This window comes from Aegilops tauschii, chromosome 1 (assembly GCF_002575655.3).
Source record: "Aegilops tauschii subsp. strangulata cultivar AL8/78 chromosome 1, Aet v6.0, whole genome shotgun sequence".
NCBI lineage: Eukaryota > Viridiplantae > Streptophyta > Magnoliopsida > Poales > Poaceae > Aegilops > Aegilops tauschii.
In genome coordinates, this window is record NC_053035.3 from 304,800,508 (window position 1) to 304,820,296 (window position 19,789).

Sequence of the window (19,789 nt, forward strand, 5' to 3'; positions counted from 1 at the left end):
AAGTTCCATCCATACATAAAGAAGCACTCCATAGCTAAGGTGACTAGAATGAGAAGACAAGAATGAGAAGACAAGAAGAAGAAGAGTAGAACAAGCACTCCATCCAGCACATAATGAAATCTGCAAAATGGCAAAATAAGAAAGTTAGAAATGGATCGTTTTTAGGTAACTAAGGTGAAATGGATCGTTTTTGAAGTAACTAAGGTGAAATGGATCGTTTTTTAGCTCACTTAGGTCAAATGGATCGTTTTTTAGCTAACTTTGTTGAAATGGATCGGTTTTGAGCTAACTTTGTTGAAATGGATCATTTTTGAGCTAATTTAGTTGAAATGGATCTTTTTCAGCTAACTTAGGTGAAATGGATCATTTAAGAGCTAATTTAGGTGAAATGGATCGTTTTTTAGCTCACTTAGGTCAAATGGATCGTTTATGAGCTAAATTAGTTGAAATGGATCGTTTATGAGATAACCTAGGTAAGATGGGTCATTTTGGAGTTAACGTAGGTGAAATGGACCATTTTAAAGCTAACGTAGGTAAAATGGATCATTTAGGAGCTAATCTACGTAAAATGGGTCATTTTTGAGATAACTTGGATGAACTGCATCATTTATAAGCTAACCTAGGTAAAATGGGTCATTTTGGAGGAAAATAAGCTAACTCTAGGTCATTATGGTAAGCATATAGGAGGAAATAAAGCTAAGTCTAGGTCTTTATGCATTTGTTAAGCAAAACACTAGAGAAACTTACCGTGATCAGGGAGGTGTAGGAGCGGGGTGGCTAGTGCCGCTACCTGGAGAAGGATCGTGCGATGCGTTTCTGGAGTTAAGCTGCACCAAAGATCATTTCCAATGTCTCGTTAGCATTACGACACTCAAATGTTAAGACTACCAAGTAATGTCCATTCAAACTAAACTCACCGTGCTCCCAGGAGCAATCACTAGCATCGGCGTAGCGGGCTGACCGGACTTCTCGCACACAGACTGCACATTTGGTTTTCAGAACAAAGTCATACTAGTTAGTAATGAGACTCAAATGTTAAGACTAGCAAGTAATCTGCAGAAGAAACTTACCACAAGGAGCTCGTACATGGCCCTTGCCTGCATGTCATTCCGTGCCCTCTCCTCCTCCATCATCTTTCTCGTCCTCTCCTCCATCTCCCGCTGCCTCTCCGCCGCCTCCGCCAGAAGTTTCTCCGTTCTATCTCTCTCAGTCTGTATAGCAGCCTGCAACACCACTCACATGACCATTTGTAATCATTGATGGAAGCGCACACAATGTAATGGAGAAAGATAACTGAGTACGTATCACTAACCTTGATGGCGAGTTGCACTGGCCGTTCACGAGGCCTTATCTCAGGAGCGGAGCTCGACTGGCGCGCCTTGATCTCCGGGAGAGTGCTAGGACAACGGATAAGTCCATCTCCAATGGCTATGGAGCCATGGGACCTCCCGCCACCAGATATCATCACCAGCTCTGGATCAATGGGACCCTGGCTCGGGTTAAAGTCCTCCCCTTTCCTCGCCTTCCCCTCATCTCTATATCTCACGAGCTTGTTGTGGGAGGAGATGTTGGTGAAGTTGTTTGCATCATCGAGGTCAGACTGAGAGAAAGCCTTGACTTTCTTGAAAGAGCCAGTGTGGGCCATGGCATACAGGCCGTACACCTCTGGCACCTTATCCGCCTTATTGTGGCATGCCTGAAAGAGAGAAACAATGAAAATTAGTAATTAAAGGGCTCAAGCTAGCATGATGAATGAATTGCATGAATCATATAGCAAATCACATACCCAGTTGCGCCCGAACTGATATAAGTTGGAGCTGCCTTGATGGTGTGGCACACCTTCCATTTGGGCACGTTTGTCCTTGGCCTGGTTGTGGAGGGCTAGCCATTCTTGTGAGCACCACTCATCGACCAACACCTCCCAACAATCCATCCGATCCGCACACCATCTCGGAGGCGCCTAAGTTAGCAAATAGAAACTTGAGCGCTACGGCTAAGAATTACTAAATGAAGGAACTTAAGTAGAAGGCCTTAAGAATTACCTTCATGTACTGCTCCTTACTCAGGAACTTATCGCGGCACGCCGGCTTGGTCTTCTTGATACCACGCAAGGCGTAGTAGTCTCGAACAGCCTGCACCCGAGCCTCGTGCCGTAAGTTCTGGAGTAGGCGCTTGCAGACGTTCTGGATAACATTTGCGCTGTCCTCCTCGTATCCCTCCTCACACCTGTAGAATGTCTGCAATCAAATGAGACAATATTGATTAGTACAATTAATAACTAGCTAGTTGAAGATTTTGAAATGTGTAAAGGAGAAATTACCCAGAACGTCCTGATCACCATGTCTGCCCTCGTGTCGCACAAGACACCGTCGATAATGACATCCGGCGGGGCCGGGGCAGCCACGTAGTGCTCCCAGCTCAACCCAAGCTCTGGAAGCCGACCCTCACCAGGCAACGTGACAAACCCCGGGAAGTTTTGCCGGCAAAGAACTCCAAGGACGGAGTTGGGCCGGCGAACACTATGATGGTGGTCCCAACCCCTGCAGCATGACAAGGCCAACGCATTAGTTATTTGAAGAAACGTGAATGCAGAAGGTACAAAAATATTAAATGCACTTACGTACCTCTCCCCATCAGGGAAGATCAACCACCTCTGCTCGCGGGTCGCCGGCACGGACGGGAGCCGTGTAGCACCACGCTGGTACACGGTGCCACCCTCCTCCTCAAGATCAGTCGGCTCCCCGCCATCACCAGCATGGCCACTCGGCTCCTCGGGCTGATCCGGCCAGGTACCCCATCCGGACGTGTGCTCCTCCGGGGTCTCGTGGGCCAAACTCTCGTGGGCCGAAGGCCAGTCGACCCGAGGCTCGTGGGCCCAAGACCCGTGGACCGGAGGCTCATGGACAGGAGTCCGTGTAGCCTCCTCCTCGGACGAGTCCACCCTAGCAGTCACGTGCTCGGGTGAAACAGCTGGGGGTGGCGGCGAGGAAGGTGCCCTAGCAGTCACCCTACCTCCTCTCCCGCGACCACGTGCCCCACCTCCTCTCTTCCTACCTCGTCCCCTGCTGGGCACCGCGGTCGACGAAGAAGGGCCCGGCGGTGTGGACATACTGTCCAGCAACGCTCGGCGGAGAGGTACGTCTGGAATCGAAGACCTCAGACCACGCGCCGACGAAGAAGGGGCCTTGGCGCGCTCCCGACCAGCGCCCACCATCTTTCAACACCTACCATGACAAACAGTAAACGAAATTAGTACAACATAAAAAAAAGACCGACATGAATAATAATATGTGTATCACTTAAGTGTATCATCATCAAGTACAACATTAAAAAAATTAATAACTGACACTACTAATAATCTCGATCAGTATCATCATTAAATGCATAATCATCATCATCACTATAATCAATGACGGGCTCATAGGGTTCAGTGGCATCAACATGTGCAAGGCCACCTTGACGTAATCGGTGAAGCAATGACAGGTCATCCGCAGCAGTAACCTCTTCTTGTTCCGGCTCTTCTTGTTCCTCCTCTGGGGTGATGTCGGATTCACTGTCGCTGTCTACTTCAATGTTTTGGGGTGAAGTATAGCGGTTCTTGAAACGGTTTTTGGAAAGACGTGTCTCTTGGAAGAATTCTCCTTCATATGTGTCTGGGTTAATGTGAGGTTCATAATCCTCTTCCTTTGGGGGAGATAGTCTAGCACGTGGCGGCACTTCATAAATGACATCCCAACCTTTCAGATTTGGATTAGTTTGGCAGGCCCACGGTAGATAGAATACTTGGGTCGCCTGTTGAGCCGTAATATAGACATCAGGAACATCTAAATGGGTGCTTTGGTTGATTTCAACTAGCCCTATATGTTCATGAGTCCTTCTAGTCTCCTTCAGCTGAAACCAATAACATTTGAAGACTACGACATTCGGTGGGTTTTCACCATAGAATAGAAGTTCATAAATTGCTTCAACTCTCCCATAATACTCGGTACCTCCTTCGCCGATAGCAGATACACAACAATTTGTAGACTTTCGGTCGGCCATAGATAGCTCTTTGCCATAGGTACGAAAGCGATACCCGTTGATGTCGTATTTGTCAAATGAACGGACCTTATAGTCAAAACCATTAGCGACTTGTCTCAATTCGGCATCCATAGACTCTGAATTAGCCTACAAGTTTAATATGAAAGGATTGTTGCATTACGCACAAATTAGCGAATGAAACCGGGATAGCCGCCTACAAATTAGCCTACAAGTCTAATAGAAATTACCGTTTGTTTGAACCAAGAGATGAAACCAGGATAGCCGCCTCCTTGCTTTGCGAGAAGCTCATACTCTTCGACAGAATCCTTTTGGATCACCGCTCCGTACGAGAATAAGGCGACGTATCGACTGTATGAAATATCCAGGAATAAGAGCAGTTCAAAGGAAATAGAAGTTGCGAAACTATGTACCGAGAACTTACTTGATGTACGGCCGCACTTCTATCAGGTTGTTGAAGATATACAACGAAATGGTCCGCCATTGTTCATTATCCAAAGATACTGGATTTGAAACACTGGCTGGTGCGAGATTCCCTTTGAATAGGCTGAGGTTGGATCCACCCTTTTTAGGGTCGTCAGCATTGTACCGAGGCTTCGGATTATGCAAATGACGATTTTTGGCTTCGTAGTGTGCTGTCATGAAGTTTGCCGCCTCCTCAGTGATGAATGCCTCAGCCATCGATGCTTCAATTCTACGTTTATTTTTACATTTTTGTCGAAGCGTCTTCTGCATCCTCTCAGTTGGGTAGCACCAACGATTTTGCACGGGCCCCCCCAATCTTGCCTCGGTCGGGAGATGCAAAATCAAATGTTGCATTGGATTAAAGAAGCCCGGTGGAAAGATCTTCTCTAACTTGCAGATCAACTCCGGCGCCAACTCTTCCATTTCTTCTAGCACGCCAGGCGATAGTTCTTTCGCACAAAGAACACGGAACAAATAGCTGAGTTCTGCCAGTACTAGCCATTCATCCTCAGGGATGAAGCCACGCAACATCACCGGCATTACCCGCACAATCCATATGTGCCAATCATGACTCTTGAGACCAAATATCTTCAATTTATCAAGACTATCTCCCCTCTGTAGATTCGCTGCATACCCATCGGGGAACATCAACTGCATTTTCACCCACAAGATAATTTCCCTCATAGCTGGCCTTCCAAGATTGAACCATGCCTTTGGCTTCGTCCAGTTCTGCTTTCCTTTCGGTTCTTTCATGTTTTGTAACGGCCTATCACATAGCGCCTCCAGATCGACTCTAGCCTTAGTATTATCCTTTGACTTCCCATCTATGCCGAACAATGTACCAAAAAGTGCCTCGGCGATATTCTTCTCAGTGTGCATCACGTCGATGTTGTGTGGGCAAAGGAGGTCTTTGAAGTAAGGCAGATCCCATAATCATGTTTTGTGAGTCCAGGCGTGCTTAGAATTATACCCCTTGAAGTACCCTGGACGCTCTGGATCTGGCTCGGGAGCGTTTAACTGATCCAGGGTCTGTTGGCCTGTCAATGCATGTGGTGCAGAGTTTTTGACAACTCTACCTCTGATGAAGTTCTTCTTGTCTTTCCTGAACTTATGGCGAGGATTCAGGAACTTCCTATGCATGTCGAAGCAAGAAAACTTGCGACCGGCCTGAAGCCAACGAAACTCAAGAGCTCCCTTGCATGTGGGGCACGGGAACCTTCCATGCACACACCAGCCAACGAATAGCGCATACGCCGGCAAGTCATGCGTCGAGTACATGTACCAGACACGCATTATGAAGTTCCGTTTGCTATAGGCATCGTATGTCTTAAACCCATTATCCCAGGCTTCTTGCAATTCGTCCTTAAGCGGTTGCATGTACACATTCATATTTTTCCCCAGATAGTTGGGCCCTGGAATTATCAACGTCAGGAAAATGTTCTTTCTTTGCATAATCTGTCCGGGGGGGAGATTGAGTGGAAAGACAAATACGGGCCAACAACTGTATTGGGCTGCCGTCATACCAAACACACTGAACCCATCCGTGCTGATGCCGACTCGAGGATGCCTCGGATCTGCCGCTTTGTCACCATGTAATTCATCAAACTTTTTCCACGCAACACCATCCGATGTGTGTACAATCATCAGATTCCCATCTGCATCTAGTTCGGTTCTTTTGCCCGTTTTGTGCCATGTCATCTGTCTGGCCGTCTCTTCGACCATGAAAAGACATTGAAGTCTTGGTACGATTGGCATATACCGAAGAACACTAACGGGGATTTTGGTCTGTGTCTTCTCACCCATACCATTGTCTACCACAACATACCTGGAAGACTTGCAAATGGGACAATAGTTCAAGTCCGCATAGTCAAGCCTAAACAAGACACATCCTTTCTCACAGGCATGTATCTTATCATAGGGCATCTTCAGTGCACGGAGGATTTTGTCCGTCTGGTACAGGTTTGCAGGCATTACATGGCCTTTGGGTAGAAAGCGTCCAAATACTGTCATCATTGCATCGTAGCATTCTCTGCCCAAGTTGAACTGAGCCTTCAGAGCCATTACTTGTGAGATGGCATCCAACTGACAAAGCTCAGTGTGCTCATGGAGCGGACGTTTTGAAGACTCCAACATTTCATTGAAGGCCTTTGCAGATTCCTCCATCTCCTCGTCCGAATCCCGAGCATCATCAAAGTCTTGCACCATGTTTTCCATCCCGGTACCATGCTCGTCGGTGCGACGACGATCCACCTCAGCTTGGTCACGTTGGGCAGACTCACCATGAAATGTCCACACCGTATAATCGGGCGTAAAACCACTCTTCTGCAGGTGTTTGCCCATTTCAGCCTCTGTCCTCTTTTCCCAATTGCCGCACCGTAAACAGGGGCACCAGGTTTTCCTCTGGCCATTTGCAAATGCGGCTCGCACAAACCCCTTGGTTTTTGTGAACCATTCAGTGCTCCATTTGTTCTGACCAGTGTGACCGGTGTACATCCACGCACGATCACTCATCTTGACTTTCAGAGCTACTAGACACACAACAAATATATATATATAATTCAGCATGTATGTATTCATCAGTTGATCTACTTTGTCAATTTTATTACGTCCATGCAACCTACACTCTAATAGGTAATGATAGGTCCTAATCCCACCCGAGTATGTTTATATTGGGTTCATTTTCCCATGCTATGCCCCGGATCCTACGCAAAATTTTGGCAGCACCTCCCCGCTGTTCTCCTGATACACGTCTCTGCAATAAACAGAGAGGATGTGTACCCGGAGAACAACAGGGGAGGCACTGACGAAATTTATGCGTCGGATCCGGAGCAAAGCATATGGGAAAACGAACCCAATCTAAACATACTCGGGCTGTCCATGGATAGCGTTGGACAATTCGAAAGAATCAAGGTTATAAATATGCAAATGCATGCATATTTATAACTATGACGCTTTCGAACGGGAGACACATATTGGTTACGCATACTGATGATTCAAGACACATATATATCTAGCTATCAAGTTTCATCGGAATAGATCAAATAATTAATGGGGGAGGAGGACATGTCATTTGTGCTCACCCACGAACGAAGGGGCAGAGCTCGTCAAACGCACGGCGAGGTCGTCGAACACCAAACCTCGCAGCGATGAAACAACTGCACATTTAAAACTACCCGATCAACACAATTATATATGATGTTTTTCATAACAAAATCGAAAGATATATGACCTAACTAATAATTCACAAATATATGACCCCGTCGGCTTCTGGAAGGCCAAAGAACACCTTTTCGGGAGGTGTCGGGGGTCGGGGTGTCGTGTCGGTCTCGGGGTGCCGTGTCGGGGTCGGGGTCTCGGGGTCGGGGTGTCGGGTCGGGGTGCCGGGTCGGGGTCGGGGTGCCGTGTCGGTGTCGGGGTCGGGGTGTCGGGTCAGGCTCGGGGTCGGGGTGTCGGGGTCGGGGTCGGGGTCGGGGTCGAGGTCTCGGGGTCGGGGTGTCGGGGTGTCGGGGGTGTCGTGTCGGGGGTCGGGGTGTCGTGTCGGTCTCGGGGTGCCGTGTCGGGGTCGGGGTGTCGTGTCGGTCTCGGGGTGCCGTGTCGAGGTCGGGGTCTCGGGGTCGTGGTGTCGGGTCGGGGTGCCGGGTCGGGGTCGGGGTGCCGTGTCGGTGTCGGGGTCGGGGTGTCGGGTCAGGCTCAGGGTCGGGGTGTGGTGTCGGGGTTGGGGGGTCAGGGGGTCAGGGGGTCTTCTCATTCTTCTACTACTTCTACTTCTTCTCATTCTTCTACTTCTTCTCATCCCCCGTCTTCTTCTTCTTCTTCTTTCTCCTCCTCCTCCTCCTCCTCCTCCTCTTCTTCTTCTTCTTCTTCTTCTTCTTCTTCTTCTTCTCCTCCTCCTCCTCCTCCTCCTCCTCCTCCTCCTCCTCTTCTTCTTCTTCTTCTTCTTCCCCCTTCTACTTAACCTAAACCTAAACTAATTAAAACTAAACTATTTAAACTAATTAAACCTAAACTAATTAAACTAAATAACCTACACTAATTAATTCTAAACTGAAAAAACTTAAACTAAAAAAACTTATCTAAACAGGAAAAAACAAAAAAACAGAAAAAATGGGATCGAGGGGCTCACTGTGGGGGGCGGCGACGGGTCGGGGAGGGGCCGGCGACGGGGGGCCGGGGCGGGGCGGTGGAGGAGGCGGGGCGGCGGGGGGGCGGGGCGGGGCGGTGGAGGCGGGGCGGCGGGGGGCCGGGGCGGCGGGGGGGCCGGGCGGCGGGAGGCCGGGGCGGGTCGGTGGAGGAGGCGGCGGGGGGCCGGGGCGGCTGTGGGCCGGGGCGGCGGTGGGGCGGGGGGCGGCGGGGGGCCGGGGCGGGGGCGACGGGGCGGTGGGGCGGCGGGGCGATGGGGCGGCGGGGGCGACGGGGCGGCGGGCGGCGGCGGCGGCGGCAGGGTCGGAGGAGAAGGGCGCGCGAGGACGAAGTGAGTAACGGGCGGGGGGGGGGGGGGGTACCTGCCGTTAGGCAAGTGCCCTCTTTCAGGTCAGCCAGCCTTTGCCGTCCGCCTTTTTGCCTCATTGCCGTCTGCTAGCGGACGGCAAAGAGGTGGGCCGTTAAGATTTTTTCAAACGAGCGGGGGGTGGGGGCCACCACACTCTTTGCCGTCTGCCAGCGGACGGCAAAGATTCTTTGCCGTCTGCTGGCGGACGGCAAAGAGGTGGCTAATGGCAAAGAGCTTCTTTGCCGTCAGCCTTTTCTTTGCCGTCCGCTTACGTGTAGCTGATGGCAAAGAGCTTCTTTGCCGTCAGCTAGCAGACGGCAAAGAGCTGGCAGATGGCAAATTAGCTGATTCCAGTAGTGAGAGGAGTACGAGGGTTCACTGGTTCCCTGCGGTGTGAGGCTGCCGTCGCCGCAGAATAACAGGGGGTGTGGGTGAGTAGAGGGATGGCCTAGCCAGCGGTGGGAGTAGTAGGGGGCGGTGAGGCCTCCGCCGCATCGCAGCCGGCCACGGGAGGCGGGAGCACGAGGCACGACCGGCGCTGGTTTGGGCGGCTGGAGCAAGAAGACCAGAGGTTGAAGAAGCACTACGGCCGTTGGATGGACATCGTACGATCACGGGAGCTAGAATCGTGCATATTGACTAAGTTGACAAAGCCCTCCGTCCCCGTCAATTTAGTAGGCCTGCAAGTCAGCCTGCGACTATACTGGGTCCCAGCTAACAGGGGGAGTATTCATTTTTTTGTGCGTAATAAGGAGGCACTTCCTTGCGTGCGAAGATATAGCTGGTGGGTCCGAGCTGTCAGCGGCGGTAATGTTTTTTTCACGAAATACAGAGGCCCTTTCGGTGGGTCCCTGATGTCAGGTGGAGGAATCATTATTTTGTGCGTAATAAGGAGGCATTTCCTTGCATGCGGCCATGGACCTAGCTGTCGGCCTCTCCACGTACAGTCCACTTCAGATGCATGTCGGTCGTTGACCACGTTGACCAGGCCGCGCCGAGAGCACCAGGGCGGTGGACGACAGCGAGGCCTAGGAAGGGAACGACACGGAGGCAGGGAGGACTCGGCAGTTGTTTCCCACGCGGAGGGGAGTACGACTGTACGAGGGTTTACTGGTTCGTCAGCCGTTGCCGGAGAATAACAGCAGGTGTGGGTGAGTAGAGGGATGGCTAGGCCAGCGATGGGAGTACGGTGGGGCGGTGAGGCCTGCGCGGCAGTAGAGCCGGCTGCGGGGAGGAGGGAGTAGGCAGTCCCGCCGGCGCTTGTTTGAGCGGCTGGAGCAGGAAGAGCAGAGATTGAAGAAGCACGATGGCTGTTGGATGGCCATTCAACAGTCACTGCTTGTGCGTCAACCTTTTTTTAGGAAAGCCTCAAATCTGTGGGAAACAACATACAACCCATCTGCCATTATTTCTAATAATTTACAGCCCATTTGCTAATTATTAAGGTTTTTTGGAGCCCATATTCTTTTTGTTAGCATTACAGCCCATATTGTGGCCACGGTTAAAAAATTATACGAAATTTTGCATATTTCGGTGCGGTCCGAACTGTTTTTAATCCCGAAATTTTGACTCACATTCAAACTGATTTTAAAAATAAATGTATATCAATATAAAATCCAACAAATTCTCCATGCATAAAAATTAATGTAATTTGAAATCTCGAAATGGAAAAAAAGATATTTGAAACTAATTGCCAGTTTGATGTGTTTTAAAAATGTACAGCCCATTTCTCATTACTGATGGGCCATTTTCTCGGCCAGCCGAATGAAAGCTCTCCTCGTCTTGAAAAATCTGCAGCCCAACAGGCCTGACAAAGCGACTTACTTGGCAAATCACAAAAAAACTGGGCTGTGGCTGTGGACCTAGCTGTCAGCCTCTCCACGTACAGTACTCTTTCGATGGAAGTCGTTCCTTGACCACGTTGACCACACCGCGTGGAGAGCACCACGGCGGTGGACGACGGCGAGGCCTAGGAAGGGGACGACGCGGAGCCGGGGAAGACGCGGCAGTGGAAGCCCGCGCGGAGAGGAGTACGAGGGTTCACTGGTTCGGCTGCGGTGTGAGGCTGCCGTCGCCGCAGGGCCTGGCCAGCGGTGGGAATAGTAGGGGGCGGTGAGGCCTCCGCGGCAGCTCAGCCGGCCACGGGAGGCAGGAGCATGTGGCACGACCGGCGCTGCTTTGGGCGGCTGTATCAAGAAGACCAGAGGTTGAAGAAGCACTACGGCCGTTGGATGGACATCATACGGTCACTGGAGCTAGAATCGTTCATATTGACTAAGTTGACAAAGCCCTCCGACCCCGTCAACTTAGTAGGCCCACAAGTCAGCCTCCCACCATGGTGGGTCCCAGCTAGCAAGGGGGTATTCATTTTTCTGTGCGTAATAAGGAGGCACTTCCGGTGGGCCCGAGCTGACAGCGGGGGAACGTTTTTTCGCGAAATACGGTGGTCTGTCCGGTGGGTCCCAGCAGTCAGGGGCAAATGTTTTTTTCGCGAAATACGGTGGCCCGTCCGGTGGTCCCAGTAGTCAGGGGGGAAACGTTTTTTCTGCGAAATACTGGTGGCCCGTGCGGTGGGTCCCTGCTGTCAGGTGGAGGAATAATTATTTTGCGCGTAATAAGGAGGCACTTCCTTGCGGCTGTCGTGGACCCAGCTGTCAGCCTCTCCACGTACAGTACTCTTCTGATGGAAGTCGGTCGTTGACCACATTGACCACGCCGCGCCGAGAGCACCACGGCAGTGGACGACGGCGAGGCCTAGGAAGGGGACGACGCGGAGCTTGGGAAGACGCGGCAGTGGATGCCCACGCGGAGAGGAGTACGAGGGTTGACTGGTTCGGCTGCGGTGTGAGGCTGCCGTCGCCGCAGAATAACAGGGGGAGTGGGTGAGTGGAGGGATGGCCTGGCCAGTGGTGGGAGTAGTATGGGGACGGTGAGGCCTCTGCGGCAGCACAGCCGGCCACGTGAGGCAGGAGCATGCGGCACGACCGGCGCTGCTTTGGGCGGCTGGGGCAAGAAGACCAGAGGTTGAAGAAGCACTACGGCTGTTGGATGGACATCGTTGACCACGCCGCACCGAGAGCACCAGGGCGGTGGACGACGGCGAGGCCTACGAAGGGAACGACACGGAGCCGGGGAAGACACGGCAGTGGTTGCCCACGCGGTGGAGAGTACGAGGGTTGACTGGTTCGGCTGCCGTCGCCGGAAAATAACAGGAGGTGTGGGTGAGTAGAGGGATAGACAGGCCAGGGATGCGAGTATGATGGGGCCGTGAGGCCTGCCCGGCAGCACTGTCGGCCACGGGAGGCGGGAGCAGGCGGTTCCGACGGCGCTGGTTTGGGCGGCTGGGGCAGGAAGATCAGAGACTGAAGAAGCACGATTGCCGTTAGATTGACATCTAACGGTCTGACGCTGGTAGAGTCGATTGTTGACTAAGTTTCTTTTTTGAGAAACCTTGTGTACGCATGCACTTAGTTGGCCCACAAGTCAGCCTCCAAATCTGTGGCAGACAACATAAAGCCCATTAGCTATTTTTTATAATTTGCAGCCCATTTGCTAATTCTTAAGTAATTTATTACAGCCCATTTTCTGCCCAGGACCACGGTCAAAAAGTTTAACCTTATTTTGCATATTTCGGTGGAGTCCGAACTGTTGTAATCCCGAAATGATAAACATTTTTTAAGAACTTATTGATTTGCCAAAAAAAATCGTTTTGTTTTTGTAAGCAAATAAGACGTGGGACAATTGAGTTGGTTTAAGGGAAAACCAGTGGTAAAAAAATCAGCGCTGGGTGGGAAAAACAACAAAAATAAGGATGTAAATATGAAAAGGGAATTTTATGTGTTTTCAATATAATGATACGTGTATATGAACTAGTAAAACTATAGGTAGAGATTAGAAAACGGATGTAGGACATGCGTTTCAAGAGGAAAATAGAACTGGGCTGTATGTTTGATTCAGTAAAAAAACTGCCTGCGGATGTTGTAAGACAAAATATAACTAACGCTGGCGGGCCAGAGGCCAGTAAATACCTGCTGGATCTTTGTGCCCCGTTGTCGTCATGGGCTGGGCCTGTTAAAAACAAAACCAACCCTGGGCAGTCTACAGCCCAGTTGAAACTTGCTCGACCTGAAAAAACAATATACATGCTCAATAAACGAGAGAATTCTGCAAGTACACACTGATAACTGGGATGCAGCACGGATATTGTTTTTTTATCGTGATAATAAGTGCATGCACTTGTTTCGAAAAAATTGGAGAACTGGGAATTCGAACGGCGGGTGCTTATGCTACCCATCAAATAAAAATCAGGTGCCTGAAAAGTCGTTTCGAAACAAATGATTCAGCTTTATATCCACGTCGACCCTCGGCATGATGGTTGGAAGCAAATGCAAGTTCATACCAGAAGATCGTTAACAACAATACCAACTTGCAGACGACAAGGTAGTACAACTACCAATACCAAACTAACTTATAATCTTTTTACTCCTGGCCCTAGTGTTCGTCTGGTAGAAAATCTTGCAGAGGACCAGCTCCCGCTCCTTCTCTTGCTCCAGGTCCCCGAGGTGGTACTGGTGCATCACCCAGTTGGTCCTCTGCTGGTCGAAGTTCTTGTTGGTGTGCAGCACCAGACTTTTTTGCTGCCCGTCTTGCCGGCCGTTGACCATCACCGGCAAGGTATTGCCGGTCTTGTGCCACATCGCGTGCATGCCGCACTCCGACTGTATCTTGCGACGCGTCCACGTGCCCCTTTTGAACGCCCTGGAATTGCGCTGGAAGAAATGCTTCCTTAGGCCACTCAGTGTGATACCTGCAGTATTGTGGAATACATGTTTTAGTGTACCTAGTTGGCATTTTCATAACATCTTTGGCATGTTGCAGTCACTTGTTTCACTTTTTATTAACTTTCAAATTGTAATTGCTTCACCAGGTCTGCGTCTAAAAAGAAAAATAGAGCTATAAACAAAGGAATATGTTTGTGCAAGTAGACGGCCGATCAGTGTCTTACCTGGAAGTTTCTCAGGTTGGGTGTAGCATATGCCATGCTCGCTGTCGATGGTTGGTATGAACAAATCGATGAGAGACTGAAATCTCGCGCTGTCAGCACTCACTTTGGCCTCAAGGTGCTCGATCAGCTCCTGATCCGTGGGATCGAACTTGATGCTAGCTGGCAGCACCGGCCAATCCTTCTTCGACTTGCATCGGTAATTCCAGTTATATGGTACTCAATGTATGATCAATCGACTGTTTTAAGTGAATGATGAAAGATTTCGACAGATAAGTGGTACTCCAAATCTGAAGTCCAGAATACCCGAACACGCCACCGGGATTCTTGTGTCACCTCACGCGTAGCGTGTTGTCACGTCAATTCAATGTGTGGACATGATGAATAATTTGACCGACGTATACTAGTACTGCTACTGTACTACTTACTAGTCGTATTTAGTGTCACAATTTATAGATCGGTTTAACTAACAAGTATGCACTTGAAGCCTAACTGATATATATATATATATATGGCTTCTGCACAGCATCTCCATCATCATTATCAGTACATCCTACGCAAGTGAGTTAGGATGCACTTGATCCCAGGAAGGTATCTATCTTCAAACCAGAGGAGTGCTTCAAACTAACAACACTACATAATATCCAACAAAAGAGGGTCGTGCTACAGCAGCAGAATACATCGCTCAGTCTAGATATCAGCATGAATCAAGTTGTGCATATTTGCTGTTGGCATGAACCACATCGCCGAATGTCGGGTTTGCAAAAGCCATCCATCACATGGAAGCTTGATGCCTTTCACACACTGAAGATTATCTGGCAACAAGCTGTGTCGACGAATCTCTGGATATGGTGATTCATGAAACCCATGGTATGATGTGTAAACACAGCCCCCCCTCGCGAATGGAAGTTGCATAGCACAGTAATCATCGTCGGTGATATGATCGATGATTGGTTGGATGATCGGATAATTGAGCCAGAGGAACAAGGAGTGGTTGCCGAGGCTGTAAACCCGCCTCCAGTTGAATACGCATGGCCCAACGGAGCTGGGATCTTTCTCGAACACGAAGCAGCCATAGCCATCAATGTCACGAACGCCCCACGCATTGTACTGCATGTGGTTTGATGTAATGGTTTGGTCAATTTGGTACGTGCTAATGAGCATCAAATGACCGCCGTCAGCTGAACGAGCGATAAACCACCACCCATCGGCTGGTATGATTCCAGGTCCTGGAATCATGAAGGCCAGCGCATTTGCGTCTGCTGCAACAATTCAAATTGGAGACCAAAAGGACAAAAATAAACAATCATGTTCAGAGTATGTGTGGAATTAAGATTATTATAACAGTGACACATATCATAGATAGAGAATTGCAATGCCGTGGTCATAATCATACCCCAAGTTAAAAAAATAAGCCAATGGCTTTCATATTCTAGCAATATGTCATGGTTCAAACATCATGTAACAATGAGAGGAAAACAACTATGACAGCGCCTACTCATATTCTACCATAGCACTTACTACTACTGTTCTCATATCAACTCTAAGCAATAACATGCGTTGTTATAAAAATCTTGTAAACGAGAGTAACATATAGCAATCATGATGTTATGCTCATAATATGTATTCTAACAATCATTAGATGCCAATTGTTCTCATATCAACTCTAACAATAACATGTGCGGTCATAAAAATCTAGGAAATGAGAGGAACATATAGCAATGATGTGGTTATAGACATGCTATGCATTCTAATTTTGTAACAAATGAACAGGCAGTCGTATTCATAAGGTAAAGATGAGATGAGATAGAACAATTACACGACGATAGATTCCACCAGTATAGGCAGCCAATCTGTGCGTCGACCGCGTAAACGATGCCATCATGCACTATAGCATCAGATAGAAATGTTGCCTCAACAGGATTGATGATGAGCCATAACCATGTATGGCGACCGGATTCCAGATAGACTAATCCCATGTTGAACAAGGCAATGAGCTTGTAATCCATGTAGTATTCTGATGGTGTGGGCACTTCGCAGATTACAACTTTCTGCAAACAAAGGTCGAGCCAAAAGCTTGACGCGTCTCGTGCGTAGTAGGCAGGAGTGTCCGACGGGCCGCGAGGCTCGATGGCGGCGGTATCCAACGATGGAAGGGTGATCTCTCGCTGGGTGTAGATATCCACGAGACGCCACAGACTACCGTTGTGGTGGATGAGGACGATCCAGTTGGCCTTCATGCCCGCCCAGTAGTGGCCGCGCATGAAGGACAGGTGGACGGGTAGTGGTAGCATGTCGAGGGGAACCACGACAACCTCCGTAGGATCGTCAAGTCAGTGTCTGGGCCACCTGCGAGGATCGGGCATCAGCAAGCAGGGTGTCTTGAAAAGAGCCGGCCGGTTGCAGACGAGTAGACGGTACAAAGACACCGAGCATGCGGCCAGACGGACGGTGTTGAGTAGGTCCATACGACTACAGATCTGATCCAAGAGAACATCGGAGAGGGAATTCCAATCGCGGCTCTGCGTGTCAGTCGGTTCTGCCATTGGGGTTTTCGGTGCCTGCGAGCCAGCGGGGAAGTGGATTCGGGCGGGCGAGCGAAGAAGCTTCTCCTCGTGTGGCCGAGCAGTGAGCGGGGGGATATGGTACGCGCGAGCTACCAAGGAAGATGGCGCGGGCGGGCGAGCAGTGAGCGGGGGTAAATGGTGTGCGGCCGACGACGGGGAAGACAGGAGGAAAAAGAAGAGAGGAGGAAGAAGAGTGGAAGACGGGGAAGAAAGTTCAATCAATCTCAATTCTACTAGTACTACTACCAGGATATACCGTCCTTCGGAGTGTAAATAGTTACACCGATGACATGTGGGTCTACCACAACAGGGCCCATATGTCAGTTAATGGAGGACAGAGGTGCGTAGGCGTATTTGCGGAAGCGTGCTCTACTGGCAAACATGATGGCAGTACTGGGTAAGGCTGATTTAGTAACACCAACATGCTGGTTCAGCTTATTAATTACGTGTCCTATCTGCTGCACCATGTATTGTCACTTCACTGCGAAGACTAGTTGAATAGTTGTCTCTGACCGAGATGGGGAATAATGGATCGTGAGGACTTCCTTTCTACAGTATCCCTATGCCTCTACGCTCACTTCACTCATTTTGCTCCGTATCTAGTCACTTGTTGAAATCTGTAGAAAGACAAATACTCTGTATTTGGGAACAGAGGGAGGGTTTTACTCCGTACTATTTGGGAACAGAGGGAGTATCACCATATGGAGGGAACAGAGGAAGCTTGAAATATGAACATGTCAATGGGAGGGAGTAAGCCCCATGCATGCATGCATGCAACATGCAACACTCACACGTACACATGGACGCACGCAACACTCACGCACCCATGCGGCACACAGCACACGACGCAACACACACGCTCATGCTCAAGTGCTCAACCTACTCCCTACGTCCGTGAAAGACTGTACATTTAGAGATTTACACATTGACCAGGTCATAATTAACGCCCAAAAGTAGCAGACTTATGTGTGCATGCGACCATTGAGATAAGAAGATTAAATGAAGGGCGTTGCATGCTGTAATTAAGGATAGACATGTAGCCTATACCTACAGCACAAGTTGGTGCATTAGTCAATCAATATCGATTTAGATTAAACGCTAAATGCATTGGAAGTGTAGATGTACATCATGTACTACACTCTTTGTTTTATAGCCGATGTACACTCTTTGTTGGAAGACCGAGGGAGGACACGTGCATGCACTCACATACACAGCCAGGGAGGTTCGCGCGCAAGGGTTGGACTCGTGTCACGCCTGCGTAAAGTTTTGTTTAACTGATTTCTTTGCTTTGCCAACTGAGAGGTGGGACCCAGAAACCAGGTGACAATTTAACCAGTCAACAAAGTGCCACGTCGACTATGTGGCCGGTTAGTAGGGTGCAATACGGTGCTCTACGATGAGCTAGTGATGGTATAATCGCCGCAAAACTATATGTAGTGACTGTAAAGAGCGTATTGTTACATACGTTGACCGCTAGTGTATTTTTCTTGTTTCAAGTTAAGCCATATTAATCGGAAAGGACGCAGTATGGACTACTACTACTAGTACTAGTACTGCTTTGATGTGTCCCGTCAACTCGCCGAACGAGGAGAAGCTTGCTTACTACGCCTCTCCCTCGCCCACACGCGCGGTGGTTCGCATGACGAGGAGAGGGTTTTGACTACAGCGCCCTATCCCTCTCCCTCGCCCTCGCCCTCGCCCTCGCGGTGGACGTGCAGCAGTTCAATCGGTGTCAGATTGCCAGAAGCATATTGTACTGTAGTATCATCATTGTTGGACCATCCGAAGAGGCGAAGAGCCAAGTGCAAGGTTCACACGAGTACGAACTGTTGAACCTCCCGAAGAGGCAAAGAGCCAAGCGCAAGGTTTTATAGGAGTTTTCTTCCTAGTAGGAGTGTACTACAACTATAGCGAACGATGCTACTGTATGATGCCGCCACGTCACGTATATCCAAAGCTGTGCCACCTTTTTTTTCAAAGAGCGTGTTGGAGCCCGTGCAACAACCACACAAGTTGCACGTACACATAACACATTTACTAGTAACAAATTATAAAGGACAAATGCCAGTATGCCACACAAGTTCATCTCCAATTCATGTGATAAATTTGTGCACGACTAGTCTACATATATTCACAGCGCTACCATTCACAATTACCATACTCCACTTACACGTTATAGATGGGCTACATGTCCTCCTCCAGGTTCCAGTCCCAGGTGTACTTCATGGATGGCATGATCCATAGCGGTGGGCAACGGGAATCATTGTCGCAGCTTTCTAGTCCGGTTCCACACGATGGACTCATCCAAGCTGAAGCGACATAAATCAGGGATAGCGTGTCCCAGCATGACGTTCATCCGGCGGTGCGCACGGAAGACACAACCATGCTTCATGAATGGCAGGCCTTCCGTGTCGTGCACGGAAGGTGGCATCCGCTTCACAATGGGGTAGCTGTCCCCGATGAAAAGCGAGTACTCTCCAAGAGTGTTCCTCGGCACCCACGTAGCATCACGGGGGTCGAACTCGGCGCCGTTCATCTGGTACACGCAGCATCCCAGATTTGGACACATGGTGACATACATAGTCAAGGTCCATGCATAATAATGTTGTGCTCAAATATGGCGGTCAGTAATACTGTGCAGCAAATAGTACTACTCCGGTATAGAGGAAGTAAAATAACCGGCTTATTATATATAGCCACTCTTGGCTACATGGATGAGATAGTAAGACATGGAAAAACAAAATTGGTGGCAGCTAGTGGGTTCAAGTCTTCAAGAGCCTAGCTAGCTATACGCGTCCTCCAAGGTAAAAAGTACTCCTACTAGTACTACAAAGTATACTACTAGTACAACAATGAAAGAGAAGGCGAGAGGGTTAAAAAATGGAATACCTGGGTAGATGGTGACGGTCCGATCATGGTAGATTGTGTGACCATGTTGCACATCAGTGGTACCATGGGTAACGACTGCTAAGATAGTTGATCCCAATATGCCAAAGTCAGCTACAAGGTTCCAGGTTAGACCGAATCGCGGATGCAAATGCACATCAAGGATCGGCGATCTTATTTTGATCGGGGGATGACTGGTCCCTGCAAAATAATGGAGTACCGTTAGGGATGCAAATGATGGTTTGTGCATTCCGTTTGTAATCTCCCGTACCGTAGGATGGCAACCAGATGAAACAAGTCCCCTGGCTTGTCACCGCGAAGATGCGGCCTAGATGGCGCATG